At 40.9% G+C, this 23,365-nt stretch overlaps 1 long non-coding RNA gene across 3 annotated transcripts in view; it reads right to left on the bottom strand.

Annotated features, from left to right (window-relative positions):
• The window catches only part of LOC309652034, a 120,207-nt gene extending 100,917 nt beyond the window's left edge, over positions 1–19,290 (bottom strand). For 2 of the 3 annotated variants that reach the window (XR_014258522.1, XR_014258523.1), the window contains exons 1-2: positions 17,247–19,290; positions 16,489–16,582 (exon numbers count right to left, since the gene is read on the bottom strand). This is a non-coding gene — a long non-coding RNA (uncharacterized lncRNA). Of the gene's footprint in view, positions 1–14,806; positions 16,583–17,246 lie in introns of those variants that run through there. The other variant, XR_014258524.1, reaches the window with a different exon arrangement.
• Between the last annotated feature and the right edge of the window lie 4,075 nt (positions 19,291–23,365).

The following is a 23,365-nucleotide window of genomic DNA, read 5'->3' as shown; positions in this document are numbered from 1 at the left end:
GGCTGGAGTGCAACAACGATTTTGGATTGTGTTGATAGTTGAGGTTTTTTAAAATTATTATTATTATTTAAAAGGACATCCTGCCTCTTAGAGTGGTAACATGTACAATTTTATTTAGCACTTTCGGCCAAGGAATTTCAAGTACTTAAAATACTGGCTTACTCATTCAGCGGATTCATTCTAGACCTACCAAGAGCTATTAAAACCAAAATTAAAGAATGGATCTCTAGCCTAGTTCTCCCAGTCAGTCTCAGTCTTTGGCTGGGGTAGCGGGCGGTAAAGGAAGGGTATATCAGAATCTCTGAAGAAGGGGACAGAGGTAATGTATGGAATAAAATGACAATATTCCTCCAATTAAAAAAAAAATCACCTCTAGAGAGTAAAGCTCTGAAAAATCTTCCTGACTGGAGAGAATGTGCAGAAGATATAGTAAAAAAAAAATTACAGAAGGACTAAGTAATAAAAAGGAAGTGAACACTGCCTGGCCAAGATCTGTGCCCTTGATACAAGGAGAACAAGGTAAGAGGCCACTGACAGGTTAGCACAAATCAACCTAAACCACTGGAAACACTCTACCCAGTGCAGCCCTTGCTGATTACTAGAATACCAGCAGGGCAAACTGCTAAGTCAAAGTGAGCTGCTGCAACAATGGCTGTATTGTGTTATCCTTGAGGGCAAAGGCTAGGTCTTGTCCACAACTCCCTCTCCAATGGCTGGAGCTCTGCCCGGCACATAACAGCTCCCCAGTAAATAAACGTTTCTGATATAAATACACCAGGAAAAGAAATGGACCGGCAACACCCCAGACATGGGGTTAACCACTTTATACCATATTTTCCCTCTTTATTCTCAACAAAATAACTCATTTGAGGAGCAGCAGAGCGTATACCAAGCAAACACAATCCATTTGTATTTGATCTACCCACATAATGCAAGTTCAGATTCATTTTCACCGGAACACAGTGCCTTGAACAGTAGTAGTATAGTAGGCACTCAATAAATATTTCTTGTATGAATAAATGTAGGTGTGACTTCAAAGGAAATATGTACTGAGAAAACCACTTGCAAACAGTAGGCCCAGATTGATGCTTGATTTTCTCTTATTTTCAGCTCTTGTTCAGAAATGTATCAGGTCAATTAAGACAAATCAAGTCTGTCAAAAACAATACTAAACCACTTTCACCAAGGAGAGGCGGACAGAATTCTCAATGCCTACATAAAGTTGAATACGCTCATTTATTTTTTCCTGTCTGTGATCCATCAAGGAATATTGCAAAATCATTCTAGGAGCCATATTACATTCGAAGAACCAATGGGGGAAAAAAATTAGTTGTTGAGAATGAAAGGAAAACATCAATGGCTGTTTGTATTTTCATGCACAATAATACTATTTTCTCAGTATGAAGTCCAGTTTATATTACTTTCATTATCAGACCAAACGGACTTTTAAAGAAATAATCAAATGAAAGGTGATTTGTTTTCTTCCAATGCAGGTATTTACATATAACCATTTGTTCAATCTGAAGAGCTTCCTCATTTTCCCTCTGTACTGTGGTACCATCTCAGAGACGGTTTGCATAAGTAATGCATTTATTTACTAATCTTCAAAGAGTCTCTATTTTTCCTGCCTTCCCACTGTAGTCATTAGGGGTCACAACCCTGCAGGAAATATGGGCTGCCATGGTAACACAAAATGTCTGCTGCTGGGCTTAGCGTAATTCCTCCCTAATAGAAAAACAACGAGCACTAAATCCCGTCTTTGATAAACTGGCTTATTGTTGTACAGAGCCTCTACCTGGGAGGTGGAGATCCCTCAGAGCAGTTTTAAATGATACAAATGCAATAGGTATCTGGACTGATTTCTCATTTTGCACAAGGAACTGGGTAAAATTGTACCAGGTCAAGTCAAATTCCTTGTCAAATTTAACCATCATTGGCATTGCACTCAGTAAGTCATCTGCTGGGCACATTTATCAGATGCTACATGGCACTGTGCTCAGGGCTGGAACAAAGCAAATCATTTCCCCAAATCGCTTTTAATCCCCATAGAGAACTACAAATAAAATGCGCCAACTCCATCATTTTCAACTATTTAGTAATGATGGCTATTTTATTAGTTTACAATCTTGTGTATTGAAAGTGGGGTGAGCCTGCTCAGGGTTAGAGGACCAGACACGAGAGAAAGATATTCTAATATTGACCTCAAAGAGAAATCATATAGTACCACGACAAGAAAAGGCTTTCTCACTTACATTTGGGAACAAAACAAATGTAAAATAATCAAAGGAAGAGCTATGGCCCAATTATTTTGTTCTGAAAGGGAAGTGTTCAGAAAAACATCCTGAAAGTAGCAATGATTACTTAAATAAAATTACACTGTAAATGCTAAAAATCACAATTCTTGTCAAAGTACATACTCATCAACATGTGTGCTTTTGAGATCCAGTCATGTGGTCACCCCCTTGGGGATTAACAGGAACATTCATTGGCTCTGACTCTCTCTCAGGTCTCTAAGGTACACTTGGAGTCTGTTGTTTAGTTCTCCTGCTTTCCATTACACCCCCAAACTTACCCTCTATTCACGCAGGCTGCCGGTCTCACTGTTCTCTGAACATACCATACTGTCCTGCCTCCACATCACTGTACACACTATACCCCTCCCTGTGTCACTAACCCTCCCCACCAAAAGTCTGTGAATCTTTCATGCCTATTATACATTTGAGCATTTAATTATACTCTGTAATGTACATTGTTGCTGATTGTTTCCTAGATCCAGATCTCACCTCCCCAAGGAGATCGTAAAGTCCCTGAGAGCAAGCATCAAGAGTCTCTCTTGCTTCACTGGCTACCACAAGCTGCCATGATGGAATGGCCCACAGGGCAAGGAACTGAGGGTGACCTCCAGCCAACAGCCTACAAGGAACTGAAGCCCTCAATCCAACAACCCTCCAGGAACTGAATTCTGCCAACAACCACATGATCCAGGAAGCATATCCTTCCCCAATCCAACTTTCAAATGAGATTCCAGCCCTGGACCATACCTCCATTGCAGCCTGTGAGAAACCTTTAAGCAGAATACTCAGCTAATCCATGCCTGAATTTCTCTCCCATAGAAACTGTGAGATAATAAATGTGTTTAGATTTAAGCTGCTAAGTTTTGGGGTAATTTGTTACACAGCAATGGATAACTAATACTACGAACCTTGCTACTAGGTTCATATCAAGGGCCCCGTAAACACCTGTTGAATCAGAGATATGTGAGAGAGAATTATATTTTTGGTATATTCTTCAGTGACTTAAATGTTTGGGAAAACAGCATCACACTTCTTGTTAGATGAAGGCCAGGAACTTTAAGTGATTATCTGGGTCAGCTGCTAACATCAGAATATGGAGGGTGAAGACCAGGGCATCTATTTCTCATCTACCCCTTCATGGCGTCTACCAAATATTAAGAATATTTGTTGAGGGGACTTCCCTGGTGGCACAGTGGTTAAGAATCCGCCTGCCAGTGCAGGGGACACACTGGTTCGAGCCCTGGTCCGGGAGGATCCCACATGCCGAGGAGCAAGTAGGCCCGCGTGCCACAGCTACTGAAGCCCACATGCCTAGAGCCCGTGCTCCGCAACAAGAGAAGCCACCCCAATGAGAGGCCCGCACGCCGCAAAGAAGAGTAGCCCTCGCTCGCCACATCTAGAGAAAACCGGCATACAGCAACGAAGACCCAATGCAGCCAAAAATAAATAAATAAAAATAAATAAATCTATAAAAAAATTATTAAAAAAAAAGAATATTTGTTGAGTTCACACAGGCCTCTCATAACCAGCCCCTTGAGTGGCCCAGAGGCTGGTGGTGCCAGCCTCTCCTTTTGATGAGGCCACAGAACTAAGTCCAATACCTTAGCCTGTTGTTCAAGCTCTTTCACAGCTGGACCCAAACTACTTCCCCAGCCTTGCCTCTCACCACATAACCTTCTCAGCCCCACAGTAGTCAGAGTGATCTTTTAAAAACACAAATCTTACCACGCCCTTCCTGTGCTTAAAACCCTCCAAAGACTTCCTATTACCCGTAGGACAAAGACTCTGCACAGCCTGGCTCCTTCCCACAGCTGCAGCCTCATCTTGCACTGCCCTTAACGCGGATTCTCTCCTCTCCAGCCCCAATGCCGTGCCTTCAGTTCCCGGGTCTAGTTGTGTTCTGTTCTGCCACAGAGCCTTCAAACACACTACCCCTTTGTCACCTGGTCAGCTCCTACTCATCCTGCTCTCACCATAACATGACTCCCTCAGGAAGGCATTGCTGATTTTCCTAACCAAGTCAAGCACTTCATTCTCAGCTCCCAGGGCACCAAGTATCTCTCCTTTCTAGGACCTGACATATTTATTTGTGTGACTTAATAATGTTACTCTCTCAATCACCGTAATGTCAGCTCTGTAAGGATGGGCCTTTGTCTGCCCTGTTCACTGCTATATCCTCAGCATTTGGCACATAGTAGGTACTGAATATGTATTTTCAAAATAAAAGTTGAATGGAAGTCATTTCTCTTCTTTAAGCTTCAATTTCCTCCTCCATCTAAGAATAGATAATGTTCTACTTTCTCTTCCAGTTCTGACTAGTTTGTGATTCCAGGTTGGACACCATTCCCACTTTTCACCTCCAACTCCTGAGGTCAGCAACCTTTCTGGATCACTGCATTTTATCTGCTGAGCTTCCTGAAATTAACAGCACTTCGGTCCACTTTTCTAGTTCCTGAAACTATACATTAAATCTCAGAAGAGATAACAGAGAGTGTAAAAATGTTTCTCTTTTGAAATCAAAAGAAAATCCAGAGAAGTTTTTAAAAATTACAAATTAATTAAAATATATGAGTCATTTGTTCATTTGGTTGTTTATTTAAACCTGATGGTGCCCTAGGGGCTGCCCACGCCTTTCCTGAGGTGAAAAGCCACTTGTGAATGCAGTCTCATGCTCTGAGGGCTTTAGCCCAGTGGATACTCAGTAATTACACTTATCAATCTGTTCTGGAGGGCATCACTGAGAACAGAGCCTCAAATGAAAACAGAAATGCAGCTTTTGGTCATAAATTCCTATAATGTCATGCCTGAAAGTACCTAAGAGATAATCCGCTTGAACCACCTCACTTTACAGATAGGGAAACTGAAGACTAGAGAAGGCGAGCAACCGGCCCAAAGCCACAAAGCTGGTCGGTTTATCTATCAAACAGATTTCAGTGCAGAGCTGGGTCCAAAAAAACCCCAAGATCCTTGACCCCCAATTTCTTTGCTCAATGTCATTTCTTGTTTCTTTCTCTCCCCCTCTCTCTCTCTCTTTCTCCCCCCCTTCCTCTCTCACCCATTATGAAAAATCTGCTCATTTTCTTCTGAATCTCTTCCCACCTCTCAGTAAGTATTTCATTATATGCCTTGCGTTTAAGAACGTTTTAAACAAATGAATGCTAAAGAGAAATAAACATCTCAAGACTAAATCTCTGACTATTGGGATTAGGAAATTGTTAAGTACAATGAACCCTTGACATTCAGGAAGGACATCCAGAAAACTTCATCTCTAACCCCCCTCCAATTCACAAATCCCACAATTATATAATTGGCATAAATTTCCTCCATAAAACTTCTATTTTTCTCCTAAGGACCATCACATTCTTACTAAGCCAATTGCTCTATCACATCAGCCTTGAAATGTGTGCAATTCAAATTTATGCCTCAGCAAAATTACAAATTACTACATGTCATGGGCCTTTAAGACCCACTCATAAATAGTTGAAGCTATGGATGTTATATCAAAAAATGCTCAGGGTCTACGTGACAGCCTCACCAAACCTGAATACGTATTTGAGTCACAGGTCCCAATTCAAGGGAAAGACCACATTATGCCAACATGAAATCTGGAAAACTATTGGCTCACGACTTACATGTGAAAGCAGAGAATATGTTGAGTGGGCCTACAAATGGAAGAGAAAGGAAAATCAGATCCGTCCTGATCATGGAAGAGCTTTCCAGCTCCCTCTTGTCTGGGTATTAGAGTCTATTTTGACTGCAGCTATGAATGGGGCATTTGTGCCCAGCCCTGTGCTATGCTATGCTGTGGGAATTTACAAAGAACTGTAAAACTAGGTTTCTGCTCTTGAGGGGCTTAAAGTGAAGCTGGGGAGTCCAGGCGAGTTCACTGGAAATTGGGAAATTGCAATGCAAGGGAAGAGACATTATTTAACAGCATTTAGTAGAAAAGTAAAGCATTTGAGCAAGGGAAGATGAGGGGGCTGAGGTAGACTTGGAAGGGTCTTTGGAGGACCCCAAAGACAGACTAGGGTTTGGCTGCAGGTACTCTAACCATCAAGGGGAAACTCAAGGGGTACTTTGCTTATCTCAGATTTTATTTTCTGACCTCTTTGGAAGGGAAAAGAATCCCCAGTGTCACACAGCACAGGAGTTTCTACATAGTGGAGGCTCGATAAACCCCTATTTGGGGAAAACGTCATTGATGCACAACCTACATACAGAAATATGCACAAATCGCAAGTGTTTAGTTTGATGAATTTTCAAAAATTGAATATGTTCTCGTAACCAGCACTCAGATCAAGAAATACAACCTGACCTGCACTCCAGAAGCCCCTCCAGTTCCCCCTCCCAGTCACTGCCCCCCAAGATTAAAGAGTAATTTTGCCTGGTTTCGAACTTCATATAAATGGAATCTTGCAGCATGATAGTATTTTCTCCTTTGTGTCAGGCTTCTTCCACTCACATTGTGTTTGCAAGATCGGTCCTGTTATTGCATGTAACTGTGCATATAGACCTTTCTGGAAGCAATTAGACATTTTCATGATGGTTGCACATAGTTATGTGTCAGGAACACAGGAAATCATCCACTCACTGCTTCTGGGAACAATCAAATGGAAAGGATATTCAACAGGGAAGGAAGGAAGGAAGGGAGAAAGGAAGGAAGGAAGAAAAGAAGCAAGAGGATGAAGAAATAGACTGGGCCTCTACAGCCAGGTCCTTGAGGGAAATCGGCTCCCAGCAATTAGGTGAAAGGTGAAAGGGATAAGAGGTCTGAGTGGCAGACCTGATTGACATTAACATAAACCATTAGGTTAACCCAGAGACAAATAGGAGTGGCACTTGAAATTTACATAAATGCTATGCCCAGCAGCGATCAAGGTTCTGCAGGAAGAAAAGAACTAAGGAAAATAACTTGTAACCCGAACTGAGGAGAAACAATGGTTGGCCCTAAATTGTGTTTATCTGGCAGGAAAGAAGGGAGATTTGGGGAAAGATTTTTGTCTAAGTTGGTACTGAGGTAACCAATGGATGCTGGGACTTAATGCCACCTCTTTTTGGAGGGAAGGCTAAATGTATATGCTCTGACGGTATCCCTGCAAATCATTCCCCCCTCTCACGCCCCCCAGCCTTTCTGAGCCTTCCTACGGTGCACCAAGCCCTGGGCTAGGCGTACGGTGGTAAACAGACCCAGGCTCTGTCTTTATGGAGCTCACAGCCACTACTTAACACTGCGCAACAGCAATCTGGCACATCCATGAACCACACAGCATCCCTCTGGAAGGTTTCTTCACCGAAGTGAAAGATTGCCCCAGTCACCCTTAGCAGCCCTCTCCACTCCACTCCTACACAGGGGATCTAGTCTGCGGTGGGAGTTATACATTATTCAAACCATTCTGTGCTACCCATCCTGTGCCTCAGGAGAAAGGGAACAATTCCCAGGACCTGTAAGAGGCCTGAGAGGAAGGAGACACATGCCAGTTCCTGATTCTGGATAGCCTGTAGATGGGAAATCACAATTCCAGAGAGAGCTCCTCCAGGGTGACTTTGAGTATCTTCTTCCCTGCCCCTTTGCCCCAGCACATACCCAAATCCTGGGGCCATGGATTCCTAGTCTCTCCTCTGTCTCCCTCTGCCTGGACATAATGATATGATAAGGAGCCATGGCTCCTTACTTGAGGAAAACTAAAGCAAGTTGTTTGGGACTTATCTGAAATAGGTCTCTGTTTGAGTTCTCAGGAACTGTGTGTAGGCTAGGACAATTTCTGAAGGCAATTGGAACTGGTGGCCAATACCAAGACAATAGAAACTGCCATTTTTTGGTGTCAAGTACCTTGCATAAGAGCAAAATTACGGAATATTTATTATGGGCCAGACTCTGTCTAAAGGCTTGACGTATATTAACTCACTTAATCCTCACAGCAGTCCTATGAAGTAGGTGCTATTATTACCACCATTTTACAGATGAGGCCACATGAGTTTAAGCAAATTGCCTTAGGTCACACAACTGGTAAATCAGGGAAGCTGGGATTCTGGTGCTGTAGTTTGGGTTCTAAGCAGTACCCCCATGATCTCTCTTTTGTGCAATGTCTCATTTAATTCTCTCACTAGTTCTGTGAAGTAGGAGTTATCCCATTTTATAGAAGAGGACACTGTGGGTCAGAGAAACTTGTTTACATTCTCACAGTTAGCAAGTGACAGAGCAGGATTTGAAGTTAATTTGTTTCTCTGTAAAATCTCATCTTGAACCTGGTAGAGTAAGGTACAGGGATTTGCTTGGTCTGACCTGGACAAGGCTTCTAGCCTCAAGTTTTCACCATCGTGTCCTCTCTTCACTCAACCAAGGGAACTGAGGTCAAAGTCTTCCAAGACAAAGATGAGAAATCCAAACTGTGAACCGATTTCCTGAGACGTGGGGGGAAGGGGACCCAATATTTTTATATTATCAGAAGAAGAATATGGCACAGTGGTTAAAAGCACACGAATGCGAGTGCAACTAGCCTGGTCTTGAATCTCCATTTCTATCACTTACCAGCCGTATAACCTTTGGGAAAGTCATCTAACCTCTCTGAGCCTCGGTTTTCTCCTCTGTAAAATGAAAATTATAGTTCCTACAACATACAGGTTTGGGCGGTTATTAAGTAAGAACTCATGAAAGCCATTCATTGCAGTACCTGGCTTAGGAAAATGCCTAATAAATGGCTGCTTACATTACTTTTAGTTCTCCTTCTTGCCACATCTCTTGTTTCCCCCCAACCCTAGGCACAAGGTACACCCAGTGTCTAATGTACAGTGTGAGGCCCAGAGGTGCCAGTGTGCATTTGAAAGGACATGTAGGTAGAGAAGTCATCAAGACGAGGACAAGGAGGCAGAATGCCCAGACAGAGCAAAGCCACTTCCAATTGCAACATGACTTTTCCAAATCTAAAATCATGTTCACATAGACTGGCTGGCAAATGAAGACTTTTCTAAAACTCTAAACCAACTTTTATTTTTGTAACTGAAAAGATGCTGACGTGTTTTGGAGCTCCTGAGAGCAAAATGTTTCCCTGGTCTTCAAGGGTGCTTAGCAAAATGATAAATGATTACATATACAGCCGGCCGAAGACTGCCCTTTAGGTTTGCAAGATAATCTCTTCCCAGAAACAATTTATGTTGAGTGTTTGATAGCTTCATGGGTACAGAAGCAATACCACCTGCTTGCTGCCTTAAAGATAGCGAGTTTAAAGTGAGCGAGAGGGGTCTAGGCAGGCCAGGGGTTGCTGTAGCTGACCATCCCGTGGGTTCCAGTAGCTATATACTGGAGTGATTTAGGCTTGTTTTGCAGCAATCAAGGGTGGTTTTGTGCAGTCCTGCTCATCTCTTGCCATTTCTCTGGGGATGAGGATAGAGCTATGGACTGACTGTACTTCTAAAAGCCTCGTGTCTTTTTATAACACCAGCCAGAGAAGCCACTTCCTTTTCTCCCTGACTTTTTGTACCAGAGTTCCAAATACCACTCAGAACTGAGCTAGGAATCAAACATTATTACTGATAATAATAATCTGAAAATGCTATTTACTGTGCTGGGCATTGGGCAAAGCACTTTACCTGCATTAGCCTATTTAATGTTCACAACAACCCTATGGGTTTGGTCCCTGTGACGACCCTTCACTTTATAGATGAGGCCTAGAAAGGCTAAGTAACTTCTGAAGTTCGCACTAATTGGAAATGGCAGAGCTAAGGCCGGAACCCAATTTATTATGACCCGAGATAGAGTGATACTTCCTTTGGAAAGAAAAAGAACTTTCTGGACTCTTGGGACTGCTGCCATTTTGGAAGTTAGTCAACTTGTACGTGCGTACCATAGCACTGAGTTGCCGTTCTCAGCATCTCTCAGCAACTCCTACTGGAAACAGAATTTGGAGAGGGAACCTCCAAACCCAAATGTGATGGAGAATAAAAATGGAATGGTTTTATAATACTTTTAAGAAACAAAACAACATTTATACATGCCATGTTTCTGTTGTCTCAATATTAAATTTTAAAAAGATCTTATGGAAATAAAACAAATTAAAGTATAAGACCAGAAAGCACATACATAATGATTATAGAAACACAGAAGTGTTTCCATGGAAGAGAAAATTTAAATGAATTTCAATGAAGTGAAAAACACAGAACACTGAATGCTTTTATTGGAAACGAGCTACACTTGAAGAATTACTTTGCAAGCCCCTGAATTTCAAGTTCTAATAGCTGTCAGATAGCATTGTCATATTGTGGAGGAAAATGTGCTCACTTTCTGCAGATGGGCCTATTTCTGGCACTTACTAGCTGAAAAATCACTTGTAAAGAATTAGGTAAAGGATAATATGAAAGGTCTCGGGATTCAGGAAGTACTTTCTCCTGGATTTCATTAAATCTAATGAGTCAGATCAGTTTGGAGCCTTCAAATTTTGTGTGTAGTATTTTTTAAAGGAATATCTATTGGATAACTAATAAAAGAAAAAAACACACAATTTTCTGTCTCCTGTACTCCTCCAAAAAATCTCTTAAAAAATAGAATCAAATCCTTTTCAAAAGCATGCCTTCGGTGGCCATTTTACATGTCACCAAATGCTTGGCTTGAGCTCACCTGAAAATCCTACTGTGCAGCCATACTGAGGGTCTCCTGTCTTAAAACGCAAGCCTGACAAGGAAATCATCGTGGCCTTTATATCCCAAGTCAGTCTGAAAATGTCACGGCTTTCATGAGAACTCAAGCTGATTAGTGCCAACTACATGCAAGATGCACTATACTATGTGCTGGGAAGGGCACAAAGATGACTAATGCCCAGTCGTTGCCCTCAGGGAGATTTGTCATCTAGTGAAGACAAATGGAATCCACAAACCGGGAACCAGATGCCTTGGACAAGTCTCTCTGGGCTGCCATTTTGTATCCAAAACATGACACCAGTTAATATTCTCTAATTCTGTGAATGTGAATACCCCAGGAATAATACAGATCATAACTGCTGGAAAAGTTCAGAGGGGAAAGGCTACTGTACATAAAGACATTCTACAACCCCTACGTCTCCACCCCCAAAACACAGACATGGCATTGTGCTGACTGGCATCTTTAAATTATTAAATTATTTCTGAGGGAAAAGCTTGGAAAATTGAAAATGGCACTTTTCAGGCCATGGTCACCAGGAAGCAGGCACCGCATGTGACCGGCCCATACTCTGAGTAACGGGCCCAGGTTGGAGAAGTCAGTCCATAGAGGTTGTGTCTACACAACCGGAAACATCTACACAAGTCCAGAGCATCATCTCAATGATACATTTTATCCATAGAGTTGTCTGGGATCTTGCAGATGTAGCCTCCAGATCAGATGAGCAAAATGCACGTTTTTGAGTTTCTGTTCAGTTAGGAGTAGGATTTGCAATTCTCAAGTCTAATGGACTTGCTTCCCTTCTCAAAACCCGATTATAGAACTTCTCTACAGGTCAGTATGGTGAAAACTCTAGTGATAGGACAACTATCACGCCCTCCCCACCCTAGCAATTTCCTGAGAGCACATTGTGTGCTGGTCATCGTGCTAGGATCTGGGGAGGCTCCAAGAGGAACGACACTCCATACTTGGCCTTAAAGATATCTCTGCCTGGTGGGGAAGACAGAGATCTAAAGCAGAGGTTGCCAATTTTTTTTTCAGTTTAAAATGCACCCTCACACTCAAGAAAGGTTGCTAATCAATGGTTTATTGTGGGGCATTTAGAGCTCAAATATTCACAAGACCTAGACAAGTAACCAGCCGGGCCTGGCAGAGGCTGGCAAAGTGGAGAAGGTCTGCGCTGTGGGGCAGCGGAGCCACAGCTCAGTCCTAGTGAGGGCTTGTCTTGGAGAAATGGTCTAGGGTTGCCAAATCTTTTGCTTCTCCTCCCCCAAATCCAGAAATCCTGATTTTTAATAAAGTGAAATCTCTCTCAATTTTTTAATGTTAGCAACTAATTTAAAAACATGTATTTAACACCATGCAAGGGCCAAATGTGCAAGGGCAGTGAGCCCACTGCAGAAGTCTGCAGGCTGCCAATGTATCATGCTCGCTTTAACAAAGTCACACTGACTGGGGTTTCGCTGCTAACTAGCCATCTGATTTCGTGAAAGTCTCGTGACTTCTTCTCTGGGCCTCAGTTTTCTCACCTGGAAAATGGGGTTAAATATCTATTTTCTCAGAGTGTGATAAGGAATCTAATGAAATTAAAAATGTGAAAATGATTAAGAAAAGTGGTTTTAAACTACAAAGGGTGGGACTCCTGAGATACTCCAGCTTTGGCTGCTTTGCCTAACCAGCTCATTCTAATTCAGAACAGTCCCAATGGCTTCAAACAGATCCTCAATGTCTCTTCACGTTTTTGCAAGTTGAGGTGGAGCATTTCTATATAGGTGAACTTATTGCAAATGCACCCAATTCCACATGACATAAACACCGGGTTAATGGGTTTTGAATAAATAATAAAACTACATTCATGTGCATCTGATTTGGCAATTATTTAGAATCATATTAGACCCTGTCTGATGCAGAGGGCATAATTGGCCTTTCTCAGAACTACAGATTAGCACCTTTGTTCTCACTATTCAAACTGAGAGAATTCAATTTTATAAATAGAGAGATTGGTATTGTCTCCACATCAGTTCGGGGAAATGTTTTAAATTGTGAAGTTTGGAACACCTCTTTAATTTCATTCTGGTCATCCCACTCCTAATCACATCACTCAACCAACACCGAGACATAACACTGCAATTTCTAATAAACAGCTGCATTAAGGCCAGTTAAGCTGGAAAGTCCATTGTGAATTTAGAGACTGTAGCTCTGCCGAATGACAAGTCAAATCAGTCCTCAAGTTTACCTCAGCTATTCCGCTTGTCTCTTTTAGAGAAACAACATGTAGCTCCATTTGTTTTCTTTGGGATCAAATTTTGTTCTGAGGTTTTAGTTTACTGCCTCAAACATCAAAACCCAACTTGTAGAAGGTGCTGCAAGAAGCTGGGCAGGATGCATATTTTTCAGTCTCTGAAATTAGCTCTTTTTGGTAAGATTCTTATGTGGAATGTCTGGTTTTAGAATAAGGTAGAACTTCATTTGAAAGGAAAATTTTGCCTTTTGATTACTTGTCTTGAACACTCTTTTCCCCTTAATTCCATCAGGTTTTCTATACTGCTTTCCTGTCTTTATAATCAGAGGCCAAAATGTCCCTTTCACTCCACATACAGGAATCGAGCTGGATTATGGAAAAAAAACCAAAACTTGTGACTGAAAACTCCCACAGATTGTGCCTGTGTAGGCAATCGATCTGTAAAAAGCAACTACCTATCTAACGTGAAACCGCTCTTTACAGAGTTTTCAACAAACACATCATGCCAGGGAACAGATCAGGGACCCTTTCAGCTGTGATTTTGATTCTTTTTTTTTAATCCGGAGATAGCTTCCCTGAAGGAGAATAGCTCCTTTGGAGACCTTTCTGTGTTTCAGGTTCTTTCATGAGCTCTACTTGGCCACTAATTTGCTTCCATGGAGAGGTGACTTGAAAACACCACAAAAATAAGCCATTGAGCATGTGGACGGACAAATTTTTAAGCATTAATAAACTGACTTTTTGGAAAAAAATTAAGGCAAGAAAAATTCTTTATGGCTTACTGATGTGAACTCTTGTCATAAGAAATGCTAGGCAAAAGAACTAAAAAGCATAGATGAAAAACGGACCTACTTCTTATTATTTTGCCTGTTCTGACTTTATACAAATACCACCATATGCGTATTTCTCCAAAATGGAACAGTACTGAAACCCAACACAAGATCTCCTAAAGCACAGATTGAGGCCGCAACAAAGCACTGGTCATCAGCGTCATGATTAATTGCATTTTTAGATCTTGGCTAGTCTGGTTTTCTGTTATTCCAAAAATGTGTAACAACTGATTTAGCCAGTCATATCGACCCCTTGTCAAAGTGGCAGGACCTCCTGAAGAGCACACAGAGAAATAAAATGTTTATATGAATATCTATCTATATATCTATACAATATTTTATATTTAAGCAAGTTACAGAGCATTACCCTGAAAACAGGATTTTTCTTTTTCAGTACCACTAAGGACTATTAATTCCTTAAAGCAGACGTAAAATAATGCAATTATTATTAACTAAACAACTACTATTTTTAAAAATACAACTTTGAAAATACCCAGTTAGAGGGAGCAGTGTTTGTTGATCACATTTTAAGTATTTCACGATCAAGCCAAACATCCTCTATAGTACATGTGGGGAGAACCCAAAAAAACAGAAATCGACAGTAACTTTCTTTCCCTGCCTTTAAGTGGACATTTCTGTACATGCTAATCACTATACTGTTGATAATAAAAAGACATGAAATTCAATAATCCTATTCTGTTTTATGTCAAATAAACAAGAGTCATAAAAACTTCTCAGTATTGCCATATTTTTTTGGTGTCTATAACTTTTTTTTAGTATTGCCATATTTTAAAATAAATTTACAGCTATCAACCAGCACTACACATAACAATTTATTGTACCTGAATATTTACTTCAGTTGAATAAAGTCCATATGTTTCAAATAAACCTGAAAGACATTTGTTTTTTTAATCTAATTCTCCCAGTTAAACAATACACTAATTAGTCACATATTTCATAAAAGTTACAGGGATGTAATAGCAGCTTGTAAATTGCCTTGCATTGCATAATATGTGATTCCATATATCATCACAAAGCATAAAATAATGAGCAAGACCAAAGGCTGGGTAAAAATTAAACTATAAAACATGATGTCAACTAAATTTATCATCTTATCTTTTTTTAAGAAGCTATGACTGGACATCTAAGAATAAAAGGAGAAATTGTCTGTGAAAAGACAACCCACTTTGTTTAGATTGCAGCCATCTTTAGAAACGGTAGAGATATACAGAGAAAACAGGATCATGCAGCCACTGATTTCCATTTTTAAGAGGAATTATTAGCTAACCAACCAGTTCAGATTTGATTACATATAAAAGGTCTCTATTTCACGTGGGGGAGGGAAAAGGATACGGGATCAGGGTGATGGGGAAGACAACATAAATAGCACTTTATCACGAACAAAATTAGAAATCGAACTGGTTTTTACTCCTCATAGGTGACATTAAAGCGGAAGAGGTATCTAGTTGCATTGTATATATTTACAACCTCATTAAGAATATTTCATCTCTCTCTATTTTCCTCCACTAAATTCTTTTCGCTGGAATCACAAAAATAACCCCGGATTAACCAAAATGTACAGTTTGAAAATCTTTCCAGAAAATGCTTTCTATTCTCTTTACTTATTCCTTCTGGATTCTGGGAGCAATGGTACTCAATCTCTAAATTAGCTACTATTTGACATAACCCCCAGGTCCCTGCTTTCTGCATCCTTCTCTCAGAAAAGCCAATACAGAATGCTGAATATTTTCCACCTAGACACAGATACATAAAAACAGATACTCTTAGATTTACTGAGTGTCTTAGACAACAAAGAAGCGGCAAACTTCTATTTTAAAGATAATATAGCAAACTTTCAATGAAAAATACCATGAGTATTAATATCGATAGAATTCTAAGGAGACATATATGCGATTTTTCTTTATATTAGTTTTCATCAAGTAAAATATGTTCCTTTATGCCATCAAACTCCAAAGAAATCACCCCAAACCAATAGAAAATTCCACTGAGATATCAAAACGTTCTTACCAAAATTCTTGAAACCACCCAACCGACTTTTTAGAATAACAAGTTTTAAAACTCGTGTACATATTAATTATACTAAAAACCTCTCCAAACTTCACTTAATTTCATTTATAGTCTCCGAAAACATGATAACTTCTTTAATACCTTGGTGCCCCCTTTTGGTGTAGCTAGATCAAGGCATTTTTTTTCAATTAAAAAAAAATCATATACACTCTGTGTATTCATTCACAAGACAGTAGTGTTTAACTTGGGAAATGTCGGTTCACACTGCAGATGGCTCATGGTTATTAGAGCTTTTGTTCTGCCTTTACTCTCACCAGTTATTGATCTAAAACATGTGCAAACAAACAAAGCTAACTCTTTGAGTGGGAAAGGAAAAGCGTCCTTCCCCTTAGACAATCGGCAAAGCACCGCTCCGATTCCTCGAGTTCTTCTCCCAGTCTTCATGGTAAATAAGTGACCCATTACCTTTGCTACAGGACATTCAATGGCTTGCTGACGGCTGCATTCAGAAGATATTTTTTGTCTTCAATACATTTATGCTGTATGTCTGTCTATCATCCTGGGGAAAGAAAGGCTGGTGAGGCATGTATAGGTCCCAGCGTCTATTGACAAACAGCAAAAGCCCAAGCATGGAGACACAGTCTGGTAAACAAGCTTGTCAAAGGGGGAAATGAAAGTCAGCACTTTAAAGAGTTTGACCAGAATTGAAGAAAAGGAAGAAAATTAAATAACCTTACGACTTTTCATATGTTAGAGCTGGTAATTATGCCTCAGAAATAAGTTCTTTCCACGTTCAACAGCACTGTGTGATAGAAGACGAGCTGATTTCCAGCAGGGATATTGAATCCTTCCATCTGAAGGACCAATCAAGTGTGAAGTACAGTATAGTTTTAGATTCAATTGAAAGGAAAAAGCTTGACTACTAGTTCATAGCATGACAACTTTCATGGATTAGTTCAGACCCTATTCTCCTCCCTGAAAGGGTAGCACAGCATGAAGACAGTTTTCAATGCACTAAACTTTAATAGCTGAACGGGGGAGCCAAAGCTTCTCTTTGGTCTCTATAGAAACAGTAGAGCCAAAATTTGAGGCAAAATTAAGGTCTTTGGGCTTAGGTGCCGTATCTCCCCTCAGAGGTTCCTTTCCACAAACAGACTTTGGCCCTTATCAAATGTATACTACTCTCGTGGGGCTACTGTAGAAAGGGAAGAGGCAAAACCTACTTCATTATCTTCCCCTCTGAACTCCACACGGGCGGCCATTTCAATGAAACACCGGCGAGCCGGCCGGGACGTGTGGCTCCCGGTGTCAAAGGCAGGTGGCATCATCTGTAAGGAAAGGCTACGCTTTGCCGTGGCGGTGGCGGTGGCGCAGGCGGCCGCTGACAGAAAGCACTTCCCGTTCGTCCCCGCGACCACTGCCCCGCGCCCCGCCCGCGGCGCGCAGGCTGCAGCAGGCCCCGCCCCTCGCTCCTCGCCCGCTGCCTCCCACTCACCTCGGCCCCGGCCATCTTCCCGCCGCGGCCTCCACGGCTGCCCCTGAAGCGCTCGCCCTCCCCCGCCCCACGCCCTCACGGCACACGGGCAGAAGAAAGAGGGGCTTCAGCGACACTGAAGGGCTGTTAAAGGTGGCACAGGCGAGACGCTTTATTAAGAATCTACCGTGCCTGAATGTCCTTTGTCAGAATTTCCAGTCTTAGGCGCCAAGAACCTAAAACTGGAGGATTTTCTTCTAACAATACGGTTTTCCTTCCCGCTCACGTCGGCGGTGTCTGAACCTACCTGAAACATTAGTTTGGTTCTTTTCTCTCTTCCTCGTTACAACTTCAGGTTCAGGACTCCTTTACGGATAAGAAAATGCAGGCTCCTCATGTGCCTAAGAAAGGGGTTCCAAACATGTGCCGAAGAAGATCGAGGATTCGTTTCCCTGGAAGCTTATAACCACCATAGCAGGATGGGGACTGGGGAACCCTCCCATCCCTCCGTGGGGCTGATGGGTTTAGGTACTGATGAGAAAATCTCTAAAGAACATGAATTGGGACGTCAGAAATGGCTTTCTGCAGAAAATCCTATCAACAGTATGATAGAAGAACTGGCTTGAAAATCTTTCAGCCTTTAAGAGCTATCGGTGGGACCAAACCCATGGCTGGGGTCCCCTTGTCTAAAACTTCACATTCATATGATGCCAGCAGTACTACAGTACAATTGTTGTCTAGCACCTGGACTTCTAGAACCCTCAGGAAGGAGCTCAAAAACATTTTTATAGTGAAAAAGGTACCCTTTGGCATCCAGAATCAAAAAACATGGCCAAAAGGGACAGAATTACTCCAAGTGTGAGGTGACTACTTGGGTTGCAACCCAAAAGGAGAGCGACACTATTAATAGCTGGAGATTATATATATATATGGTTGTTTTTCACACTTGAAAGCCAAGAGGCATTGGAGAAAGAACAGAAGAAAGAAACAAAAATGGGCAGACTCACTGACAGCAGAAACAGCAGAGATTAGAAGTAGGGATGGATGCAGAGGCTATGGTGATGGTGGCAGGGACAGCAACAGAAGATCACAAGTGAGAAGTAGTGACACCCAAAAGTTTCTCAGGGCATCCCAATCAATAAAGTTTCACAGAGTGAAGAAGATATTTGCCACATACAGAGCCGAGTAACAAACTCTTTCATGCATCCCATCCATTTATAGTTACATCTATGGAGCACCATATTTAAAAAAGCACAGACACATAGAGTACCTTGTAGAAATATTTTCATCAACAGCCATTTACAATTTTAAAGTTAGTGTATAAACCTCAAAGTACCTAGAATATTTGCCAATTCACACAGGCTCATTCCTCTGAAGGTGCTATATAGCTGAGATATTCCTGGAATATTTGTGATTCACTAGTTGTATTTTATTGATTGAAATTATTCCCAATGCTTATTATTATTTTTAAATGGCATAGCATTGAGCCATGTACACAGTAGGCACTCCATAACTGTTGAGTGAGTGAATAAATCATGAAAAAGTCAATAGTAAAATAACCAAGAAGGGTTTCCTTTGGCCAGATTCTTTAAATAATTCATGCATATACTCATGCATTCAACCAGCATTTATTGACTGTGTAATGCACAGAATGGTTGTGTGTGTATGGGTCTGTGTGTTACAGGGTGCTGGAGTTGACAAAAGTCAACATGATGTACAGAAAAACCCGTTAATGTAATATCCATTTGTTAGATCCATCAGACTAATATGAAAATACAACACTTAAAAATATCATTGTAACTAATAATAAAAAATACAATCAAAACAATGAGATACATATTGATAATTACATGCAGTAGAGTTGGTGTAGGTAGACAAACAGCCTTTCAAGAGGGAAGTCTGTCAAGTTTAAAAGCTCCAAAGAAGATATACAGATTGCCAACAAACACATGAAAGGATGCTCAACATCACTAATCATTAGAGAAATGCAAATCAAAACTATAATGAGGTATCACCTCACACCAATCAGAATGGCCATCATCAAAAAAATCTACAAACAATAAATGCTGGAGAGGGTGTGGAGAAAAGGGAACCCTCTTGCACTGTTGGTGGGAATGTAAATTGATACAGCCACTATGGAGAACAGTATGGAAGTTCCTTAAAAAACTAAAAATAGAACTACCATATGACCCAGCAATCCCACTCCTGGGCATATACCCTGAGAAAACCATAATTCAAAAAGAGTCATGTACCACAATGTTCACTGCAGCTCTATTTACAATAGCCAGGACATGGAAGCAACCTAAGTGTCCATCACTGGATGAATGGATAAAAAAGATGTGGCACATATATACAATGGAATATTACTGAGCCATAAAAAGAAATGAAATTGAGTTATTTGTAGTGAGGCGGATGGACCTAGAGTCTGTCATACAGAGTGAAGTACATCAGAAAGAGAAAAACAAATACCATATGCTAACACATATATATGGAATCTAAAAAAGAAAAAGAAAAAATGGTTCTGATGAACCTAGGACAGGTTCAAAGGACAGGAATAAAGACGTAGACATAGAGAATGGACTTGAGGACACGGGGAGGGGGAAGGGTAAGCTGGGACGAAGTGAGAGAGTAGCATTGACATATATACACGACCAAATGTAAAATAGCTAGCTAGTGGGAAGCAGCCGCATAGCACAGGGAGATCAGCTCCGTGCTTTGCGACCACCTAGAGGGGTGGGATAGGGAGGGTGGGAGGGAGACGCAAGAGGGAGGGGATATGGGGATATATGTATACATATAGCTGATTCACTTTGTTATACGGCAGAAACTAACACAACATTGTAAAGCAATTATACTCCAATAAAGATGTTAAAAAAGAAAAAAAACACACAGCAACTTTTTGGTTCAGTAATTCCATTTCTAGGAACATATCCTAAGGTAATAATTAAAGACTTACACAACATTAAACTACAAGGATTTCATTGCAATATTATTCATATTAATAAAATAGAATACAACCTGAATTGGGGTCTTCAATGCTTTATACTATAGCCATACAATGAGATCAATTAAACAGCCATTGGAAAACACTTTTGAGAAGAATATTAACATGTAAAGATATTCTCAAAATACTAAGTGAAAAGCAAAGGTTTTAAAAGATATTTATTGATTTTGATTATCAAAGTGATTCATATTTATAATAATTCAAACAAAATTGAAGAGAGTTGAAAGTAAAAGTTCACTATGGTACCAGAAATAAGTACTGTTAGCAGTTTGGTATACACGCTTCCAGACCTATTTCTTTCGCACATACAAATGTAACCAATAAGTTGGACTAACAGAAGTCATGGAACTAATAGAAGTCACGGAATAAAAAGGTATTCACTGTTTATTTCAAATTCATATTTAATCGGGCATCCCGTATTTTTATTTGCTATATCTGGCAACATTAGTTCAGAAGCAAAGCAAGGAGATGAAAAAGAGGTAAGGGAGACAGGAAGGGCCTTCCTGACTGCTACTGTTGTAAATTGGCTTTTCACCAGCAGGTGTTTAAAATTGACTCTTTCCTGGATGCTTTTGTGATTTCATGGATGCTTGCGAGACCCCGCATTGCAGAGGACCTCTAGCCTGCAGATCTCTCATGCATGTGTGGCCCTCGTCTGATCCCTGGGGTACAGTCACAAATGCCTTGCTCTGGCAGCCTCTGGGAAGGCAGGTATACCCCAACACAGCAGCAATTCGCTTTCGCTCTTGCCGCTACAGCACTGGCCAGCCTCTTACATTTTCCAGGTGAGAGTCAGACACCATTTCATCCTGTCTCCCTCACTGCAGGGGATGCATACCAAGCTCTCTAAGTAATCTCTTGAAATTCCTCTCTCCTGACTTGATGCAGAGGGAGAAGAAGTACCCTCTACCCCTCCTTGGGGAGAGGAGCTCACAGCACAGCCCTCTTGAAAGAAATCTTCCTTACAAATCCTCCCCTAATCTCCAACATCCAGATCCTTCTATATCCTTACTATGGGTGAAGGGTTTAAGAGTTTTGAAGTCAGTTATTGGTTCTCTACTTTAAAATTCATACAAGGTAGCCTGTCTCACTAATCACTTCAATATCTATTGTATCTTGATGCCTTGGTCAAAACTTCTAATTTAATATCCTGTTCTACCAACACTCTTACTATTGTTCCTCTAGTCAGCTCTCTGACATTCTCCACAATTGAAACCCTTCCTGGGGATATATGTATACAAATAGCTGATTCACTTTGTTGTACAGCAGAAACTAACACAACATTGTAAAGCAATTATACTCCAATAAACATGTAAAAAAAAACCCAAACACACACACACACAAAAGAAAACCTTCCTGACTGTCCTCACACTCTGCCCTACCAACACCATCAATATTTATGGTTTCTGATGTCAGTGTTGTTTAGCAAACCCGGTGGTTCTCAAAGTGTGGTCCTTGAAACAGCAGTATCAGCACCATCTGGAAGCGTACTAGAAATGCAAATTCTCAGCTCACCTCAGACCTACTGAATCAGAATCCCTGGCATTGTGGGACCCAGCACTCAGTGTTTTTTAACAAGCCCTCCAGGGCATTCTGCTACACATTCAAGTTTGAGAACCAAGTCTCTAGACAATGCTCTCTCTCCTCCTTTCCACAGAAGTAATGTCAAGCCTTCATTCTCTTCATACCCCCTTGTCGTATAGCCACCTCACCCTTCACTCCCAGCAAATGAACTCACATTCAAATTCACATAAAAAAATTGAAAGCTTCAGATAGAAATTCCCTAAACTTCCTGCCACCAAATCTACAGACCTACCTGGAGTTCTGCCCGTCCTTCTCTCCTATTAAAATGGAAGAAGATAAAGCCAGTCCTGCCACCCAAGCTCTGAGTCCCAGCCTCTCTAGCTTCTCAGGAACCTTGCTTTAATGATTATTTACTCTCTCACCTAAATTGACAATCTCCCCAACCAAGCCTCCTTTTTCAGTCATTACACCAGATCTGGTTTCTACTCCACCAACTTCTTGAAGAAGCTGTCTAATCTTGTTACCGCCATCTCCTCAGCTCCACTGACTTCTCACTCTGGCCTTTGCTTGCATCAACTCTACTGAAACTGCTCTCATCAAGATTCCCAATGACCTCCCCATCACTAAGTTCCACTTTATGGACACTTTATGGTCCTTAACTTACTTGATTTTTCAGTCCAATGCTATCCAACAGAAGTTTCTGCAGTGATGAAAATGTTATATATTCCTGCTGTCCAATACAGTAGCCACTAAGCCCACATGGCTCCTGAGCACTTGAAATGTGGCTATTGTGACTAATGACTGAATTCTTAATTTCAATTTAAATATCCACTTATGGCTAGTGGGTACCATATTGGTCAAGGCAGTTCTAGACCGTAGGCCACTCCCTTCTCCTTGAAGCATTTTCTTCTCTTAGGAAAGTTGTCAACTCTCTCCATACCTCTTTAGGATTCTTTTTTGGCCTCCTTTATTGGCTACTCCTTGCTATTGGACCCTCTGGGATTCTACTGCAGGTTCCTTGATCTTTGCGCTTTATACTCTCTCGAGGCTTCAATGGCCACCTCTAGGGAGATAATTCAAAAATTTGTATACCCAGGGAGAGTTTATGCTTTGAGTTGCATGTGTGTGTATTACATATATTAACAAAAAGAAATGGAATTACATTTAAACAAAGGTATACTTAATAATACTGCATGGTATACTTCAAATTTGCCAAAACAGTAGATATTAAGTGTTCTTACTGCACCCCAAAAACTGGTGAAGTGATAGATGTGTTAATTAGCTTGATTGTGGTACTCATTTTGCAATATGTAAGTATATCAAAACATCATGTTGTACAC

Source organism: Balaenoptera physalus, assembly GCF_965194825.1.
Source record: "Balaenoptera physalus genome assembly, chromosome: X".
Classification (NCBI taxonomy): domain Eukaryota; kingdom Metazoa; phylum Chordata; class Mammalia; order Artiodactyla; family Balaenopteridae; genus Balaenoptera; species Balaenoptera physalus.
This window is presented reverse-complemented; position numbering and strand designations above follow the sequence as displayed.